The sequence below is a fragment of the Salmo salar genome, chromosome 16 (assembly GCF_965601325.2).
Source record: "Salmo salar chromosome 16, fSalSal1, whole genome shotgun sequence".
Classification (NCBI taxonomy): domain Eukaryota; kingdom Metazoa; phylum Chordata; class Actinopteri; order Salmoniformes; family Salmonidae; genus Salmo; species Salmo salar.
In genome coordinates this window covers 5,787,489-5,807,904 of record NC_138306.1, presented here as the reverse complement: position 1 = coordinate 5,807,904, position 20,416 = coordinate 5,787,489, and the positions used below count along the sequence as shown (strand labels likewise).

Sequence of the window (20,416 nt, the reverse complement as noted above, 5' to 3'; positions counted from 1 at the left end):
TGAAATATCACATTTACATAAGTATTCAGACCCTTTGCTGTGAGACCTGAAATTGAGCTCAGGTGCATCCTGTTTCCATTGATCATCCTTTAGATGTTTCTACAACTTGATTGGAGTCCACCTGTGGTTAATTCAATTGATTGCACATGATTTGGAAAGGCACACACCTGTCTATATAAAGGTCCTACAGTTGACAATGCATGTCAGAGCAAAAACCAAGACATGAGGTCAAAGGAATTGTCCGTAGAGCTCTGAGACAGGATTGTGTCGAGGCACAGATCTGGGGAAGGGTACCAACAAAATATATGCAGCATTGAAGGTTCCCAAGAACACAGTGGCCTCCATCATTCTTAAATGGAAGAAGTTTGGAACCACCAAGACTCTTCCTAGAGCTGGCCACCCGGCCAAACTGAGCAATCGGGGGAGAAGTGCCTTGGTCAGGGAGGTAACCAAGAACCCGATGCTCACTCTGACAGCTCCAGAGTTCCTCTGTGGAGATGGTTGTCCTTCTGGAAGGTTCTCCCATCTCTGCAGCACTCCACCAATCAGGCCTTTATGGTAGAGTGGCCAGATGGAAGCCATTCCTCGGTAAAAGGCACATGACAGCCCGTTTGGAGTTTGCCAAAAGGGACCTAAAGGACTCTCAGACCATGAGAAACAACATTCTTTAGTCTGATGAAACCAAGATTGAACTCTTTGGCCTGAATGCCAAGCGTCACGTCTGGAGGAAACCTGGCACCATCCATACGGTGAAGCATGGTGGTGGCAGCATCTTGCTGTGGGGATGTTTTTCAGCGGCAGGGAATGGGAGACTAGTCAGGATCAATGGAAAGATGAAAGGAGCAAAGTACAGAGAGATCCTTGATGAAAACCTGCTCTAGAGCACAGGACAACGAGCCTAAGCACACAGCCAAGAAAATGCAGGAATGGCTTCGGGACAAGTCTCTGAATGTCCTTGATTGGCCCAGCCAGAGCCCGGACTTGAACCCAATCAAACATCTCTTCTGCAGAGAAGAATGGGAGAAACTCCCCAAATACAGGTTTGCCAAGCTTGTAGCATCATACCCAAGGAGACTCGAGGCTGTAATCACTGCCAAAGGTGCTTCAACAAAGTACTGAGTAAATGGTCTGAATACTTATGTAAATGTGATATTTCATATATTTTTTGTTATGTACACTGTACATTTGCAAAAACTTCTAAAAATCTCTTAGCTTTCTTATTTTGGGGTATTATGTGTAGATTGATGAGGGGGGAAAAAATCATCTATTTCAGAATAAGGCTGTAACGTAACAATGTGAAAAAAGTCAAGGGGTCTGAATATTTTCAGAATGCACCATATACACTGAGTATACAAACATTAGGAACACCTGCTCTTTCCATGACATAGAATGACCAGGTGAATCCAGGTGAAAGCCATGATCCCCTATTGGTGTAACCTGTTAAATCCACTTCAATCAGTGTAGATGAAGGGGAGAAGACCGGTTAAAATGTATGCCAAGCAAATACCATTGATTGCAAAGTTTAACAAATCATACACCTACAGTATATGCAGAAGTTAACTTTTAACAATTGCCACTGACATTTTTACTAATATACATTTACTTGAGGAACAGGGCAGATGCAATTTATCATCATTTAAAAAAAAAATGTATGTGACCACATTTTCCAAAGGTTTTAGCAAAACTGTTAAATCTCTACTCTAATTCTACTTAAAATTCAAAGATGTCTGCAGAAAGAATGGGGTGTCAGCTATGACATGACACCTTGAGCTTGAAAAGATCTCTTTTGGTTATTGAACTACAGTAAGCGAAGTGGGTCAACACCCGGTAACATAATGACGGTAACAGAATGACATCATGGGACCTTGATCTGTACTATGCAGAAATGCATAATTATGAATGTTATTCTCTTCATGGTGATGTATCCTGAATAGGTACACAAAGGTAGAAAAATGTAATATCCTCTTTTGCATGTTTGGGTATTATTCTAATGAGCTCTGCACCCAAACAAGACCAAATTTGGTTGGTCCGGACCGGATCAAATCTATATCAATCATAGACGTCTATGTTTCACAAGTTTTGACATCACAGTACAGCACAGTAAAGAAAAGTAGAGTGTTCAGTAGAGTACAGTACAGTACAGTAGCACACAGTAGAGTACAGTAAAGCAAAATAGAGTATAGTTCAGTACAGAACACTCCAGTATGTCACGTCCTGACCAGTATAGGGGTTAATTGTTATTGTAGTTTTGTCATAACGTGGCAGGGGGTATTTGGTTTATGTGGTTCGGGGTGTGTGTCTATGTAGAGGGGTGTTTGATTGATGAATTCCGGGGTTTCTGGGCACTGTTCTATGTTAGTGTATTTCTATGTTCTGTCTAGTCTAGTCTATTTCTATGTTTAGTTTATTGGGGTTGGACCTTCAACTGGAAGCAGCTGGTTATCGTTGCTTCTGATTGAAGGTCCTATAATTAGGAGTTTGTTTTCATGAGTTTTTTTTGGTGAGAGATTGTGCTGTGTATAGCTTTGTGCCTTACCGGCCTGTTATGAGTCGTCGTGTTTTTTTGTGTTTGTTTTGGTTTACCTTCTTTGTCCTTAATAAAAAGAAGATGAGTGCACATATTCCTGCTGCGTTTTGGTCCACTCTACCCTACGACAACCGTGACACAGTAGAGTAGAATATATTACATTATATTGTACTTTACTCGTATGTGCTCTAATGTACTCTACTGAACTATACTCCATTTTTCTGTTCTCTACTGTACTGTGCTGTTCTCTACTGTACTGTACTGTGCTCTACTCCAACTGTGGTTTGTGACTACTATGACTTCCCATTGTGGCCAATTCAATTGCAGTCATTTTGTTACAGATTTTTTTGGTAACAGAGTGACATGTTTTAATCACTTCATAATTCCTAAACCAAATTGTTATCAGTAAAAACACTACAACTAATTGGTAGGTCTACCTTGTTACTTCTGTGAACTTTCATCATCCTTCATGAGGGAGAGGCATTAGTAAATATCTTAAAGATACTGTATGTGGGGTTTTGGTAACAGAATGCCAAGACTCTACGCAATATTTTTTAAACTTACAGAAGGCAAATCATTTCTGCAAAACTAAATAGAAATGTTGATATTAATTGACAGGGGCCCTTCAACATTATTGTGTTTTGATATATTTCTAATACCTTTTAAGACTTTTTCTAGTAGATGTTTTTTAAGAACCCTTCCCCATTTGTGTGACCAGAAATTAAAGCCTTTGCTTTTTCCTAATTCTTACGATGGAAAATGGTTTAAAAACATATTTATGCCTTCAAAAATATAGACTTATCTTTCATTTGACACCAAATGTGATATGCTCCTAAAGAAACCTGGGTCCTTTTACATGGAAATGACCATATAAGAACAGGGTTCCATTTGGGATGCGACCACACACTGACCCACCGGCAGGGTAACTCATATATGTCGGGGTAACCAGCACTCATACATGTCAGGGAGCCTGACACCACTGCTACTTTTACTGGAGCTGCAGGCCTGTTTGGGTTGGCCTGGCTCCAGCAAGGGTTTAAATACCAGGCTAGGATGGATGGAGTGATGGAAGGGGAGAGGCTACTCTACATATGAAGAGTCGAAGACTCTCAACTCCTGCTTTGGCGGTCAGGAGTGTCGGTCTGCCTCTTGGCACACTCTGAAGTGAGAATGGAACTCACTCTGATTCACAGTTAAACTGGTAGTTTCTCTCTAACAAGGCATTCATATACAGTACTGGCACATCATGCAAAACCCAATGCTATGGAAACAGAGCTATGTTAATCATCTGTTCTCAATCACATACAGTACAGACAGATGTCTTTACACATTGTCCACCTTTCCGTCTCCTAGGAACCTCCAAAAAAAGTTCATATACACCTGTTATTGAGTCCCATAATAATCTCTTCATTTATGCGTGGGACTGGGAACATCATCTAATAGATTTCCCATGTTATGTCCAGTCCTTCGTACCACTTGAATCAAATCCACAAATCACTTCCACATGATGGGGGCTGGGGACACATTGAAATTTACACATCTGGAGCGCGTTCAGTTTGCGGGCATGAGTCTCTCTCTCTCTCTCTCTCTCTCTCTCTCTCTCTCTCTCTCCTTAGACTCTCTATCCCTCTCTTCATCACTCTCTCCCTTCTTTCTGTGGCCTGCTGCAAGTCATGAAAAAGAAAACTGGACCTGGACGAGAGTTGGAGCTGGACTCTCTCTCGCTGAATCTCACTCTCTCGCTCTCTCTCTCTCGCTCTCTCTCTCTCTCTCTCTCTCTCTCTCTCTCTTTCTTTTAACTGTATCGACAACATCTTCCTCTCTATTTCTCTCTCCATCTCTCTCTCTCTCTCTCTCTCTCTGACCTTCATGGGCTCGCTCTGGCTGCTCTCATGTCACTGGCTATCCGTCAAACATTCACAGCCATGACACTGACCATGCAGCATTCATGAATATTGAAATGCAATTAATATAAATACACCTCACGATGCTGTCAAAAGTAGAAAAACAGAGGTGATGGCTAGTGGGTCTGGGCCGGTGTGATGTAATTGATGTTTGTATGTGTATGTTTTTAAATCTTCTATAAAATAAAATACAAAGTGACAGGGAAAACGGGGTGCAAGTCAGTTTGTTGCTGAGTAAGAACAGATGACAACAAATAAATCCAAGACAAAACGTTGGAAATGCTTCTGGTTTTGAGTTGGTGTGTTGACCTGTTAGGTATGTGTATACAGAAGTGTCATGAATCGTGTGCTATCGGAGCTTGAGTCGATAAAAAAAAAAAAACATCTGCCCCGTCTCAACCCACTGACAGTTTACCTGCTCGTCATCTAAATGAATTGTTCGAGAAATATTTAGTTACCTTACATCAACATCGCACTGGGAAAACATTCAACAACAATAACACAACCAGTAATACAAGCCACTGCAACAAAGGAATAGAAAAATACTCCTGGAGTTTATCAGGTCCATCTGTGAACCAATTGCATGCAGGTTTCTGAGCAATTTAAGAATGAGTTACTGGATATATTATGTGTTTATTGTGTTTATGTCAAAGAAGATGAAAAGGAAGAATTCTGCATTCCCAGACAATGGTGCATATTCCTGGCATAGCTTGCTGAGTCATAATCAAATCCTGAATGATGTTACCTGGGCTTAGTGCGATTGATGGGCAATGCTCTGTTTCAAAAGTCTCAAAAGAAAGATAGATACCAGCACACTGGAATGCTCCCACAGTTTTATTGAGTGCAACATTTTGACCCAAAGGTCTTCATCTGATTTCAAAGTCTCGTTATATTACAAAGAGACGTAATAGACGCGTGGCTCTCGACCTTCACCTCTCCCAAGTCCGTACGGGAGTTGCCGCAATGGGACAAGACTGTAACTACCAATTGGATATCACGAAGTTGGGGAGCAAAATCAATAAATAAAGAGACAGAATTAAATCACATAGTTAGTTAATACTCTGTACATTACAAAAGCCAACAAGTGAAAATTAAGTTTCTAGATTACGTTTGTAGGTCACAATCATAGCTATAGACTAGCTTCTTAGACGTTGAAGGCAGTCTGGATGTCCCATTACAAGATGCATAATTAGATCAACACATAGCACTTCCTTATGTCTGTCTTCATACATTCCTTTTTGATGTATGCCCCATGTGCTATTTAGATACTGTCTGGACATGTAATGACTCAACTAGATAAAATAATCGCTGGTCCACAGCATGACTACAGGCATGTCTACAACTTTATTAATCAGCGACATCAAAGAGAGACAGTAAAACATGATGTGCCTTTTTCCTTTTTAAATGCATAGTTTGCATTAGCGGTGGCAATTAAAGGACGAAACTCACAAATCACATCAGGAAATATCCAGGGGAAGAAGTAGAGGCTGTAGAGACAGAGGAGGCAGCTGGATGCTGTTGGCAGACGTTCAGCGACACTGCGAGTGGGTTGTCTCTCCTACACAGTAAACTACAACATTGCCTTCAAAAAGAACTCCTTAGAACGTTCAGACAAGAGGAGTTCCCTTCACTATCACAGAATCAGAGAGCAGAGCCCCCCCCCTTAGTTAAACGATAAAGAATAACAATTTACATTGAACTCATTTCGATCATTCAAACCCTTATTAATAAAGAAGAGGCTAGAGACTTCAATAGATACCAGATAAACATGTCAAAGAGGCGTGTGCAATCGATCAAGAAAGCGCAGCTGCTTACAAGTGTTGTCCCACGTGACCAAATATGGTACTGTCCTTTATCCAGGACACAAACTCCAAAAAGGTTGAGATGCAGTGTAGTGTAGGGATGACCTTCAGGGACTCAGTTTGAGCGGGTTTGTGTACAGTACAGTAGTTGATAAAAATCTTGTGATACAGCCAACTTTAAAGGTCCATGTGCCCTGGAGTGGGAATGGTTCCATGCAGGGAACTGCATAAGAAGGTGAGGTGTGGCCCTCTCCATTATACAAACAATTCAATTGACATTAAGATTAAACATAGTTTGTTGTTTCGGTCTAAACAGACCCTCATCGGACAATGCTCTGAAGGGAACTCTGTCCATCTTTGTTGAGATCTCTTGAAGTAATCAGTGATCACTCACTCAAAACGGACAAATATTCCTCTCAACAAAAAAAGTCTACCCTTAAAGACCAGCTGCAGCTGAGCTGGTGAAATAGTTTGTATATCAGCCATTAGCCTGTGTTGTCTGTGACGATGATGTCGGGTTGCTATGATTGACCTTTACATCTGGCACACACTCAAACACACACACACACACACACACACACACACACACACACACACACACACACACACACACACACACACACACACACACACACACACATTTGCTGGAACGGAACACAAAACGGAGCTCTCCCTCCCATAATGAGTCTTGTGACATTGGTGTCCAGATAGCAGGCTGAGGCTCCATTCAAATACTTTCCTTGGAGTTTCCCTTAGCGTCACCATCAAGTCTAAACTAATAAAAATAGATGAAGCTAAGTGTGCACTCCCTGTTCTGACCACATCCCGTCAACTGAGAAGGCGTCGGTACTATTCCTCCTTTTAAGGAAGCACACAGACACAGGAGGCGATGTTAGTTGACGGTAGTTGTGTCGTAGCAGCTAGCGTAGCTGGGAATGAACAGGAACGGAATACAGAAACCATGGTTTACCCTAACAAATACCTGCTTGCTGCTGCTATCCAGAGACAAGGGCTGTGTGTCCCGAATGGCACTCTATTCCCATTGACCTCTGGTCAAAACGAATGCACTATGTAGGGAATAGGGTGACATTTGGGACACTAGCCCAGCTACCCAGAGACAAGATGGGATCCAGGAACAACTTTTATTTCCGTGATGATTAAAGAATCAGTTTTCCATAATGCTAATAGCCATTGTGTGTCTGCAAGCTGAAGGAGAGGAAAGAAGGTAGAGTAAATAAATGAAAGTAGGCCTAATTAGGTAATAAGTAATGGATGACATATCTGACTGTGCAAATGAAACATCTACAGTATCTACGACGTCCTCTTCTGCTCCAAAGGCACCTTAGGGGCTCCTGTATCTATTTCTGTATCCCTATCCATCACATAATCTGTTCTGAGTCTTACTGTGATGTCACCCAAGGGGGAAGAGAGAAATCATAGAATGCAGAGCTTCTTTTCATGCCAGGACATTCAGTTGATTCTAGTATCCTAGTGATTTAGTAATGTCTACTAATAGACATCTGTCTGGGACATGGTGGCCTTTCTATGTCTCTAACATAATATAACTAGAAGACAGTTATTCTATTTATATGTGGTATAAGTGCACTGATGGTAAAATTATGGCTGATGAATGACACCATTTTCCAGCTAATCCCATATACCAGCTAATTCTAGGGCTACAACTCCTCCTTTGCCAACTGGCCTGGACCCTTTATTGTCGACACGGAGCCCCGCCGATCCATCACGACTGGACTGCCGACGTGATCGCCCGATGTGGTCTCAACAGGCTATTCTGTAACAATGTCGTGAAGAACAATATACTAGCCCCGGCCCGCTAGCTTTTCTGAACGCTGTGTCCCCTGCTCGCCTAGCGTAGTAGTGACTACCGAACGGCACCCTGACTCACCTATTGCTGCTCTTTTGACCCTATGATCACTCGGCTACACAGCTGATGCCCCCTGGACTGTTTCAATAACACGGTACCTCATTTCGTTTACCTGTCTTGAACTCAGGTCCTGTATGTACCTAACTGACCCGCTCTGCCCATTCATCACCATTTACCCGTTGTTGTCTTAGCTCTTCTGATCAACACCTGTGATTGCTTTATGCCTCTCTCTAATGTCAATATGCTTTGTCTACTGCTGTCTTGGCTAGTTCTTTTATTTTATTTCACTGTAGAGCCCTCAGACCCTTATCCTACTCCTCTTCTGTTCCTCTGGCGATGTAGAGGGGAATCCAGGCCCTGCAGCCCCCAGTTCCACTCCTATTCCCCAGGCGCTATCATTTGTTGACTTCTGTAACCGTAAAAGCCTTGGTTTCCTGCACGTTAACATCAGAAGCCTCCTCCCTAATTTTGTTTCATTCACTGCTTTAGCACACTCCACCAACCCTGATGTCCTAGCCGTGCCGAATCCTGGCTTAAGAAGGCCACCAAAAATTCTGAAATTTCCATCCCCAACAACAACATTTTCCGCCAAGATAGAACTGCCAAAGGGGGTGGAGTTGCAATCTACTGCAGAGATTGCCTGCAGAGTTCTGTCATACTATCCAGGTCTATACCCAAATAATTTGAGCTTCTACTTTTAAAAATCCACCTTTCCAGAAATAAGTCTCTCACTGTTGCTGCTTGTTATAGACCCCCCTCAGCCCCCAGCTGTGCCCTGGACACCATATGTGAATTAATTGCCCCCCATTTATCTTCAGAGTTTGTACTGTTAGGTGACCTAAACTGGGATATGCTTAACACCCCGGCCGTCCTACAATCTAAGCAAGATGCCCTCAATTTCACACAAATTATCAATGAACCTACCAGGTACAACCCTAAATCCATAAACACGGGCACCCTCATGGATATCATCCTGACCAACCTGCCCTCTAAATACACCTCTGCTGTCTTCAACCAGGATCTCAGCGATCACTGCCTCATTGCCTCTGTCCGCAATGCGTCCGCGGTCAAACAACCATCTCTCATCACTGTCAAATACTCCCTAAAACCTTTCAGCGAGCAGGTCTTTCTAATCGACCTAGCACGGGTATCCTGGAAGGATATTGACCTCATTCTGTCAGTAGAGGATGCCTGGTTATTCTTTAAAAGTGCTTTCCTCACCATCTTAAATAAGCATACCCCATTCAAAAAATGTAGAACTAAGAACAGATATAGCCCTTGGTTCACTCCAGACTTGACTGCCCTTGAGCAGCACAAAAACATCCTGTGGCGTACTGCATTAGCATCGAATAGCCCCCGCGATATGCAACTTTTCAGGGAAGTTAGGAAACAATATACACAGGCAGTTAGGAAAGAAAAGGCTAGCTTTTTAAAACATACATTTGCATCCTGTAGCACAAACTCCAAAAAGTTCTGGGACATTGTAAAGTCCATGGAGAATAAGAGCACCTCCTCCCAGCTTCCTACTGCACTGAGGCTAGGAAACAATGTCACCATCGATAAATCTACGATATTCGAGAATTTCAATAAACATTTTTCTACGGCTGGCATGCTTCCACCTGGCTACCCCTACCCCGGTCAACAATCTGGACCCCTACAAATCAGCTGGGCTAGACAATCTGGACGCTCTCTTTCTAAAATAATCCGCTGCAATTGTTGCAGCCCCTATTACTAGCCTATTCAACCTCTCTTTCGTATCGTCTGAGATCCCTAAAGATTGGAAAGCTGCCGCGATCATCCCGCTCTTCAAAGTGGGAGACACTCTAGACCCAAACTGTTACAGACCTATATCTATCCTACCCTGCCTTCCTAAGGTCTTCGAAAGCCAAGTTAACAAACAGATCCCCGACCATTTCGAATCACACCTTACCTTCTCCGCTATGCAATCTGGTTTCCGAGCTGGTCATGAGTGCACCTCAGCTACGCTCAAGGTCCTAAACGATATCATAACCGCCATCGATAAAAGACAATACTGTGCAGCCGTCTTCATTGACCTGGCCAAGGCTTTCGATCTTGCTGCTGGTGATTCTCTGATCCACCTCTACGCAGACGACACCATTCTGTATACTTCTGGCCCTTCTTTGGACACTGTGTTAACAAACCTCCAGACGAGCTTCAATGCCATACAACACTCCTTCCATGGCCTCCAAGTGCTCTTAAATGCAAGTAAAACTAAATGCGTGCTCTTCAACCAATCGCTGCCCGCACCCACCCGCCCGTCTAGCATCACTACTCTGGGCGATTCTGACTTAGAATATGTGGACAACTACAAATACCTAGGTGTCTAGTTAGACTGTAAACTCTCCTTCCAGACTCACATTAAGCATCTCCAATCCAAAATCTAGAATCAACTTCTTATTTTGCAACAAAGCATCCTTCACTCATGCTGCCAAACATACCCTCGTAAAACTGACTATCCTACCCATCCTTGACTTCGGCGATGTCATTTACAAAATAGCCTCCAACACTCTACTCAGCAAACTGAATGTAGTCTATCACAGTGCCATCCATTTTGTCACCAAAGCCCCATATACTACCCACCACTGCTACCTGTATTGTCTCGTTGGCTGGCCCTCGCTTCATATTCGTCGCCAAACCCACTGGCTCCAGGTCATCTATAAGTCTTTGCGAGGTAAAGCCCCGCCTTATCTCAGCTCACTGTTCATCATAGCAGCACCCACCCGTAGCACGCGCTCCAGCAGGTATATTTCACTGGTCATCCCCAAAGCCAACTCCTCTTTTGGCTGCCTTTCCTTCCAGTTCTCTGCTGCCAATGACTGGAATGAATTGCAAAAATCACTGAAGCTGGAGTCTTATATCTCCCTCACTAACTTTAAGCATCAGCTGTCAGAGCAGCTTACCGATCATTGCACCTGTACACAGCCCATCTGTAAATAGCCCACCCAACTACCTCCTCCCCATATTGTTATTTATTTTTTTGCTCCTTTGCACCCCAGTATCTCTACTTGCACATTCATCTTCTGCACATCTATCACTCCAGTGTTAATGCTAAATTGTAATTATTTCGCCACTATGGCCTATTTATTGCCTTGTCTCCCTAATCTAACTACATTTGCACACACTGTATATAGATTTATCTATTGTGTTATTGCCCGTGCGTTTGTTTATCCGATGTGTAACTGTGTTGTTTGTGTCGCACTGCTTTGCTTTATCTCGGCCAGGTCGCAGTTGTAAATGAGAACTTGTTCTCAACTGGCCTACCTGGTTAAATAAAGGTGAAATAAAATGTAAATGCGACTCACTCTAACGTCCCTCAGATTAGACTACCCCCCCCCCCCCCCGTAATTTTCCCCTGTGGATAACGATTTCCTTTCCCATTCAATGTCACACCTATGCCATTGCTTAATAGAATTATAGACAACTTTCTATTCTACTGACAGCCCACCACTGTTCTCTGACAGGTTCATGCACCAGACATGATCAGACAACACATTACTGTTTATAGATGTTGTCATTATATAGTCGTCAATAGCTGACTATGTGGCTAAATTTTTTCATTATATTTTCATTCATGCTTTAAATAGTAAAGGGTCACCAATGTTTTTTTATTTATATATCCTTTATTTAACTAGGCAAGTCAGTTAAGAACAAATTCTTATTTTCAATGACGCCCTACCCCGGCCAAACCCTAACCAGGACGACGCTGGGCCAATTGTGCACCACCCGATGGGACTCCCAATCACAGCTGGGTGTGATACAGCCTGGAATTGAACCAGCATCTGTAATGACACCTCTAGCACTGAGATGCAGTGCCTTAGACCGCTGCGCCACTCGGGAGCCCAATGTATTTAGCATACTGTACATTGTGTATTATAGGACAGCATCCTTATTACATTTCTAAAGATGATAATATTGTAGCGATGTTATTGTAGCGAAGTGGGATGTTACAATTCCCACCAAGTGGGTTAACCCTATTGGTGCGATGTGTAGGGTGTTTGCCTTTCATTCCGCGACCTGGGTTCACTTCCCTGCTTTGCTGTTTGCTACATTGGTGTCAGAAGTGGGATGGCGGCTATTAGGCCCTCGGAACACATGGCCCAAACATGTGAGGGGGCTGAGTAGTCGAAGCACGGGGTCGTGCCTTCCCGCTCGGAGAGGGCAGTGTAGTGACGCTCGCTATATGAGACACGTTACAATTCCCAACAAGTGGGTTAAAGGATTTTGGCAATGATGCCATTTATCTACTTCCCCAGATGAACTCTTCGATACCATTTTTTGTGTATGAAGGAAGTTAGAGGTAGTTTCGTGAACCCATGCTAACTAGCGATGACTGTTAGTCCTTCCCTGTGGCTCAGTTGGTAGAGCATGGTGTTTGCAACGCCAGGGTTGTGGGTTCGATTCCCACGGGGGGCCAGTACAAAAAATAAAAAAAAATTGAAGAAATGCGTGAAATTAAATGTATGCATTCACTACTGTAAGTCGCTCTGGATAAGAGCGTCTGCTAAATGACTGAAATGTTAAAATGTCTATGGTATCTACTAGCATGTTATCAGTTACCATAGACTTCAGGGGCGCCAGTTGCTAGAATATCATAAACTTTTTTGTGCAAAAGGGATTTACAGATTTTGACCAAGGAAACAGGATACTACTGGCAATATACAATGTTGCTCTCTATACATGACTCAAGTTTGGAGTTTTAATTGAATGACACAGTCTAGTTAGACTTCAGCTGTGTTTGTATGCATGCTCAACTTGATTTTACTTGACTTAACGCTTAACTTAAATGCACTTTTTCCCATAAAACAACGGGATGGATCTTCATTTCTCTGGTGACAAGAAACAGTATTAAGCAGACGCAACTGTTTCAATCAACATAATGTGTACAGCTTTCCGTACGGAAGAAGGGTGCCAGCATCTCATCCTTAACTAAACATGTCATTCAATTCACATTTCTAAGCTGCCTTTATGGCAGTGAGACAATGAGACAGCGGGTAGCAGGTAACCTAGAGGTTAAGGTCGCAGATTCAAATCTCCGAGCCGCAAGGTTGTAAAACTCTGCTGTTCTGCTCTTGAGCAAGGCATTTAACCCCCAACAACAACTGCCCCCTGGGCACCGATGATGTCGATTAAGGCAGCCTCCCGCACCTCTGTTATTCAGAGTGATTGGGTTAAACACGGAAGACTCATTTTGGTTTAATGCATTCAGTTCTGCAACTTACTAGGTATCCCCCTTTCCCAATACTGGTGCACTCTGAGGAGAGAAGCTTCAGAGTTTCACAGAGGTGAAACACACTCGCATGATAACCTTAACTGAGACCTGAAGTCTTGGTTTAGCTCCTGGAGCAACTGCCTTGGCTTAAGCTCAGTGGTTTTACACAGTCATGGCACACAGGAGACAAGCGTTTTAACATTGACACAGGTTTGAATACTAAGACACAAAAACACAGACCTAGACACACGTGTATCAGAAAGAGACAGCCTTGTGCTCTTTTTTCTCCAATGAGATTCACAAATCCCATTCTCACAGTCACTGGCTAACTAGAAAAGTGGATGATCTTCTATAGGAGAGAGAGATAGTTGCAGCCAGAAACCATTCCTGGTCCCCAGGAGACAAGCTCATTGCTCATCAGGAGACGGTGGCTCAATGGCTCACACACATACACAATGAGGCTCTGGCTTTGGTCTCCATAACCACTACCATCTAAGGAATAGGAGCCTGACTTGGCATGTACTCTGCGGCACACAGCTTTTCCACTGCAGGACGTCTGCTTAATGTATGACAAACAGAGTGTTAAGTCAAATTATAGTATTCACTGCCTGGGTCAGGGTAGAGAGAGTGCGCAGCACACACACACACACACACACACACACACACACCCCCCTGGCCTGGGTAAAGCAGATGTGAGAACGTCTAATCCACACTCTTGACATTCTCTCAACCAGCTTCATGAAGTAGTCACCTGGAAAGCATTTCAATTAACATGCGTGCCTTGTTAAAAGTTAATTGGTGGAATTTCTTCCCTTCTTAATGTGTTTGAGCCAATCATGGAGGCGTGGTATACAGAAGATAGCCCTATTTGGTAAAATACCAAGTCCATACTGTATTATGGCAAGAACAGTTCAAATAAGCAAAGATAAACGACAGTCCATTATTACTTTAAGACATGAAGGTCAGTCAATATGGAACATTTCAAGAACTTTGAACGTTTCTTCAACTGCAGTCGCAAAAAACATCAAGTGCTATGATGAAACTGGCTCTAATGAGAACCGCCACAGGAAAGGAAGACCCAGAGTTACCTCTGCTGCAGAGGACAAGTTCATTAGAGTTAACAGCCTCAGAAATTGCAGCCCAAATAAATGCTTCACAGAGTTCAAGTAACAGACACATCTCAACATCAACTGTTCAGATGAGACTGTGTGAATCAGGCCTTCATGGTCGAATTGCTGCAAAGAAACCACTACTAAAGGACACCAATAATAAGAAGAGACTTGCTTGGGCCAAGAAACATGAGCAATAGGCATTAGACCGGTGGAAATCTGTCCTTTGGTCTGATGTGGCCAAATTTTAGATTTTTGGTTTCAACCGCCGTGTCTTAGTGAGACGCAGAGTATGTGAACGGATGATCTCCGGAAGAGGAGGTGTGATGGTGTGGGGGTGCTTTGCTGGTGACACTGTCTGTGATTTATATAGAATTCAAGGCACACTTAACCAGCATGGCTACCACGGCATTCTGCGGCGATCCGCCATCCCATCTGGTTTGCGCTTAGTGGGACTATCATTTATTTTTCAACAGGACAATGACCCAAAACACCTCCAGGCTGTGTTAGGGCTATTTGACCAAGAAGGAGAGTGATGGAGTGCTGCATCAGATGACCTGGCCTCAACAATCCCCCGACCTCAACCCAATTGAGATGGTTTGGGATGAGTTGGACCGCAGAGTGAAGGAAAAGCAGCCAACAAGTGCTCAGCATATGTGGGAACTCCTTCAAGACTGTTGGAAAAGCATTCCAGGTGAAGCTGGTTGAGAAAATGCCAAGAGTGTGCAAAGTTGTCATCAAGGCAGAGGGTGGCTACTTTGAAGAATGACATTTTTGGGGGGTTACTACATGATTCCATATGTGGTATTTCATAGTGTTGATGTCCACTATTATTCTACAATGTAGAAAATAGTACAAATAAAGAAAAACCCTTGAATGAGTAGGTGTATCCAAACTTTTGACTGGTACTGTGTGGTGTAATTCCTAGGAATTTTTTATTTTATGTTACTGGCTGGCGAAACATCTGCAAGCTAGGCTACTTAAATCAACAAAATCCATGGGTTTCAGCTTACTCTTACTTCATGATTGAGGAATGCTCAATTTACCATTTCTTTCTTTTCACCATCCCGTTTTGTTCTGCAGGTCACATATTTCCAATGGGCTCCACATGGTTGTGTGTGTGTGTGTGTGTGGGTGCGAGCGAATGTGTGCCTGTGTGCACGTGCATGTGACTATAACTGGGGTGATGAATGCAGAGTGGCCTTCAATGACACGCCTTTAAAGCCCAAGAAAATACTTCAAACAAGTTGAGACTGTCTGTGGCTGCTTTCATATCACCAGACTGGCTTCATGCTCATCATCATGTCTGGAATAAGAGTTCTTACTAACCAAGCTTCAAAAACAAAGAGTCTCTGATGATTCACAAGGTGTCTGAGGCATGTGTTCTAGTTTAGCAGTTGAGACCATGGCGCTGTTACAAGGCTAAAATAGCCTAAGGCCTGGAATCAATCAGTAGCGCTGAAGATCAGCGTTATAGCGTGATTTAAATTTAAAGGAAATGTTTCCGCGTTCGCTGAGACTGCATTCACAGGAAACGCTGCATATGTCGGCTCAATTGAAAACGACTTAAATTTCAACCGCGCTACAATGCAGATCTTCGGCACTACTATTTGAATCCAGCCCTAAGTCTTTCTTCCCTTCGAAGGGAATGCAGAATGCAGTTCACATCTTTGGTAAATGGATGTTGTAAAAGATGTACATTTATTCTTTCTCTAATTATATTCAGATTGAATAAGGGACAAATAAATCTTGAGAATCTAAAGATTATGAAAATAAACGTTTCTTCATTGTTTCTTAACTTGCTACCAAAAACTCTCCTCCCCTATTTATATAATTTCCCTTGCATCATATCATTATTAAGCATTGTTTAGTAATAACAATCAATATAGCGGTGTCAAACCTTCCCTGGCTGCCACTACACTTGCTAATAAAATTCTGTCTCATCTAATAAAACGATTCTGAAGTAAGTTGGTTTAATATTTAGTATTTTATAAAAAGGTATATCTAATTATGTCAGATCTTGAAATGTTGTATATTACAGTGCCTTCAGAAAGTATTGACACCCCTTGACTTATTCCACTTTTTGTTGTTACAGCCCGAATTTAAAATTGCAAAAAATTTGCTTAACAAGTCACATAACAAGTTGCATGTGTTTAATATGATTTTTGAATGACTAGCCCACACATACAATTATCTGTAAGGTCTCTCAGCCGAGCAGTGAATTTCAAACACAGATTCAACCACAAAGACCAGGGAGGTTTTCCAATGCCTCGCAAAGAAGGGCACCTATTGGTGGATAGGTAAAAACTTGAATATCCCTTTGAGCATGGTGAAGTTATTTCTTACTCTTGGGGTGGTGTATACACCCGGTTAGTACAAGGATACAGGCGTCCTTCCTAACTCAGTTGCCAGAGAGGAAGGAAACTGCTCAGGATTTCACCTGAGGCCAATGGTAACTTTAAAACAGTCCCAGAGGTTAATGGCTGTGATAGGTGTGGTGGTTAATTTCTGTATTATAATCGTGATAAAAAAAAGTTAATAGTAGAATTATGGGATAATTATACTGGATGTTAATATAAATGTACATTCTGCCAATGTTGATGTGTGTTAAATTGAGTTTTTTTTTACTTTGAGTGATAGGACCAATTTGAATCACTGAGCAACGTCATTCTAAATTTTGATTGGATAATTAATTGAGTTTTTGATTATGATTTGGAAACTGAATGACTTTTTAAAACGAAGGATTGATTTGAGTTTAGTATGTTAATAACTATATGAGTGAAGCAATTCATGTATTAGGGATTGATTGTTTTGATTGCTGTTATGAACTAAAGATATTGACACTATTCTCAACATGCGCTGGTGAATGGAGAGGGTGAACTCTGATCCGGAGAGTGAAAGTGATCCACCATATAGGAGAAAACTGAGGATGGATCAACAACATTGTAGTTACTCCACAATACTAACCTAGATGACAGAGTGAAAAGAAGGAAGCATGAACAGAATCAAAATATTCCAAACATGCATACTGTTTGCAATAAGGCACTAAAGTACAACTGCCAAAAATGTGGCAAAGAAATTAACTTTATGTCCCCATTACAAAGTGTTATGTTTGGGGCAAAACGTAACTGAGTACCACTCTTCATACTTTCAGGCATGGTGGTGGCTGCATCATGTTGTGGGTATGCTTGTCATTGGCAAGGACTAGGGAGTTTTTTAGGATAAAAAGAAACAGTCCATTATTACTAAGAATAGAACTAAGCAGAGGCAAAATCCTAAAGGAAAACCTGGTTCAGTCTGCTTTCCAACAGACACTGGGAGACATCAGGACAATAACTTAAACAAATATACACTGGAGTTGCTTATCAAGACGATACTGAATGTTCCTGAGTGGCCTAGTTACAGTTTTGAGTTAAATTGGCTTGAACATCTATTGCAAGACTCGAAAATGGCTTTCTAGCTATGATCAATAACCACTTGACAGAGCTTGAAGAATTAAAAAGTAATAATGTGCAAATATTGTACCATCCAGACTGTTATCGCTGCAAAAAGGTGATTTTAACATGGGTTGTGAATACTAATGTAAATTAGATATTTATGTATTCCATTTTCAATAAATTTGCAAAAATATCAACAACAAAAATATATTCAATCCATTTTGAATTCAGGCTGTGGAACAAAATGTGGAATAAGTCAACGGGTATGAATACTTTCTGAAGGCCCTGTATACAATTAGGGGAGCCGAAAGATAAATAATCCACTTGCTTAGAGATATAAAATGTAATCCGTTTTTAATAAAAACAGTCAAATGTAAGGTGAGTGTGTTGGGGCCCTCTTATTTTTCTTCATAGTTTGTTTGATATCTACTTTTTTTATTATGTCTTTTCTTACCAAATCTTGCTTTTTGTCGCAGCAATTGGAAATTGTTCTTAAGGGGTACTAGTTATCCAACGTTACCCTACTGAGTCAATAAACTAGTGAACTGTGTTGCAATTATCAATTTAAAGAACGTACAGCAAACATGGGAAACATTTTATGTGAAATCGTTTCATTTCATACTATGAGGAATAACGTACTATTTTTGAACTATACCCGCAGCCTAGCCTGCAATAAGCCTCGATTTCCTTTGGAAAATGGGATGCGCACAAAATCATGGCAACTGATGCTCCGCGGTGAGTTGTGGCACATATTCTCGCGTGTGAAATTAATACATGTAAAGTTTATATTTAATTCAAACGTACCTGTCCTGCAGAAAGCCAAGTTCAGTTGTTTCTTTATGTTCGATGTCAGAAGCTTCGGAGAGAGTTGAAACAATTGAGCTTTTATCCATTGGCTATGGTGCAGTTGTGGCTCCTCCTGTCTCGCTCACATTTCTAAAATGTTTAGGCTACATTGGCTATTTCTCTCTGTACTTGTAGTCGTCTATGTGTATCGGAGACGGTTGGCTTTCCGTAATAATAAATAATCACGATAAAAGCAATACTAAAGAGTTGTAATGTATTTTTCTTCAACAAATAAAAAGTAAGTATTGCTTTCTAATATGATGAAGCATCCTTATATATGTTTCAGTCATTTAGCAGGTGCTTTTATCCAGAGCAATTAATATATATTTTTTATTTAACCGTTATTTAACTAGGCAAGTCAGTTAAGAATAAATTCTTATTTACAATGACGGCCGGGGAACAGTGGGTTAACTGCCTTGCTTAAGGGAACATCCACATATTGCTTTCTGTTACTGTTCTAACGCTCTTAACCGGTAGGCTACCTGCCACCTTATCTCCACAATTAAACTTCACCAAAAAAAATGACATCATGTTTTTGAAGAAATAAATAGAAAACAATATTGAAAGACTTTGGCTGTTCTCTCAACAAATACTTCCAAATAATGTGATGAAACTCTGCACTATGCTATAGCTGGCCATATAGCAGCTTTGGTATGTGACAGATGTGAAATGTACAAAAATGTGGCAGGGCAAAGAGAACAAGGGAGGGGCACCATGACATGGTCCAGGTGGGAATGTTGTCTGATTCATACTTTAGAAACGGATAGGCAGACTATAGGTGGGAGACCATCCTTAAGGGCTAATACCTAATTCAAAGGGTATTGGGGAAACCATTACTGCTTTCAATAAAGCTGTAGGCTAATAATTACATAGTTAATTACTAACCATACTGGCAGCTATTGGATGCAGCTATTTCAGGTCAGAATATACAAACTAAGTAGAGTGGCGAGTGCTGCGAGACCAATAACTAATGTGCTTGGCAGAAAATGTACCAACAAATAAATATACAGTGTAGCTTACTTATACTGTGCTTGCAAACTGGCAATATATTCAGTTTAAATTGAGTTATATTAAGTGAGATGGGAAGTCAATGCAGTAATCTAAAAAGAATCTGAACCACGCTGAAATGTATAAGTAAATAAAAGAGACTATAAAAGTCCTTTCCAACAGCTGACATCTCTCTCTCCTGCCAGAACACAAGAGCTGCAGTAGCCTCCCACCAAACAAGGATATGTTACTACTCCAGTCAGCAGCTAATTGAAACTCCTCTGTCCACCTAAATAAAAGAGCAATCATATTCAAAGGATACAGTATATGTACAATAATATGTGGAACCTGTTCAAATGAGTGGATTCAGCTATTTCAGCCACAGCCGTTGCTGACAGGTGTATAAAGTTGAGCTCACAGCCATGCAATCTCCATAAAAAAAACATTGGCAGTAGAATGGCCTTACTGAAGAGCTCAGTGACTTTCAACGTTGCAAAGTCATAGGATGCCACCTTTCCAACAAGTCAGTTCGTCAAATTTCTGCCCTGCTAGAGCTGCCCGAGTCAACTGTAAGTGCTGTTATTGTGAAGTAGAAACGTCTTGGAGCAACAACGGCTCAGCTGCGAAGTGGTAGGCCACACAAGCTCACAGAAAGGGACCGCAGAGTGCTGTCCTCGGTTGTAACACTC

The 20,416-nt window shown here is 41.7% G+C and overlaps 1 protein-coding gene across 1 annotated transcript in view; it reads right to left on the bottom strand.

The window, feature by feature from the left end:
* Positions 1-18,841, bottom strand: part of LOC106573078 (non-muscle caldesmon) — a 67,191-nt gene extending 48,350 nt beyond the window's left edge. The window contains exon 1 of the mRNA XM_082962477.1: positions 18,699-18,841. The gene's annotated coding sequence lies outside the window, so the exon portion shown is untranslated. The remainder of the gene's footprint in view (positions 1-18,698) is intronic.
* Positions 18,842-20,416: the final 1,575 nt, after the last annotated feature.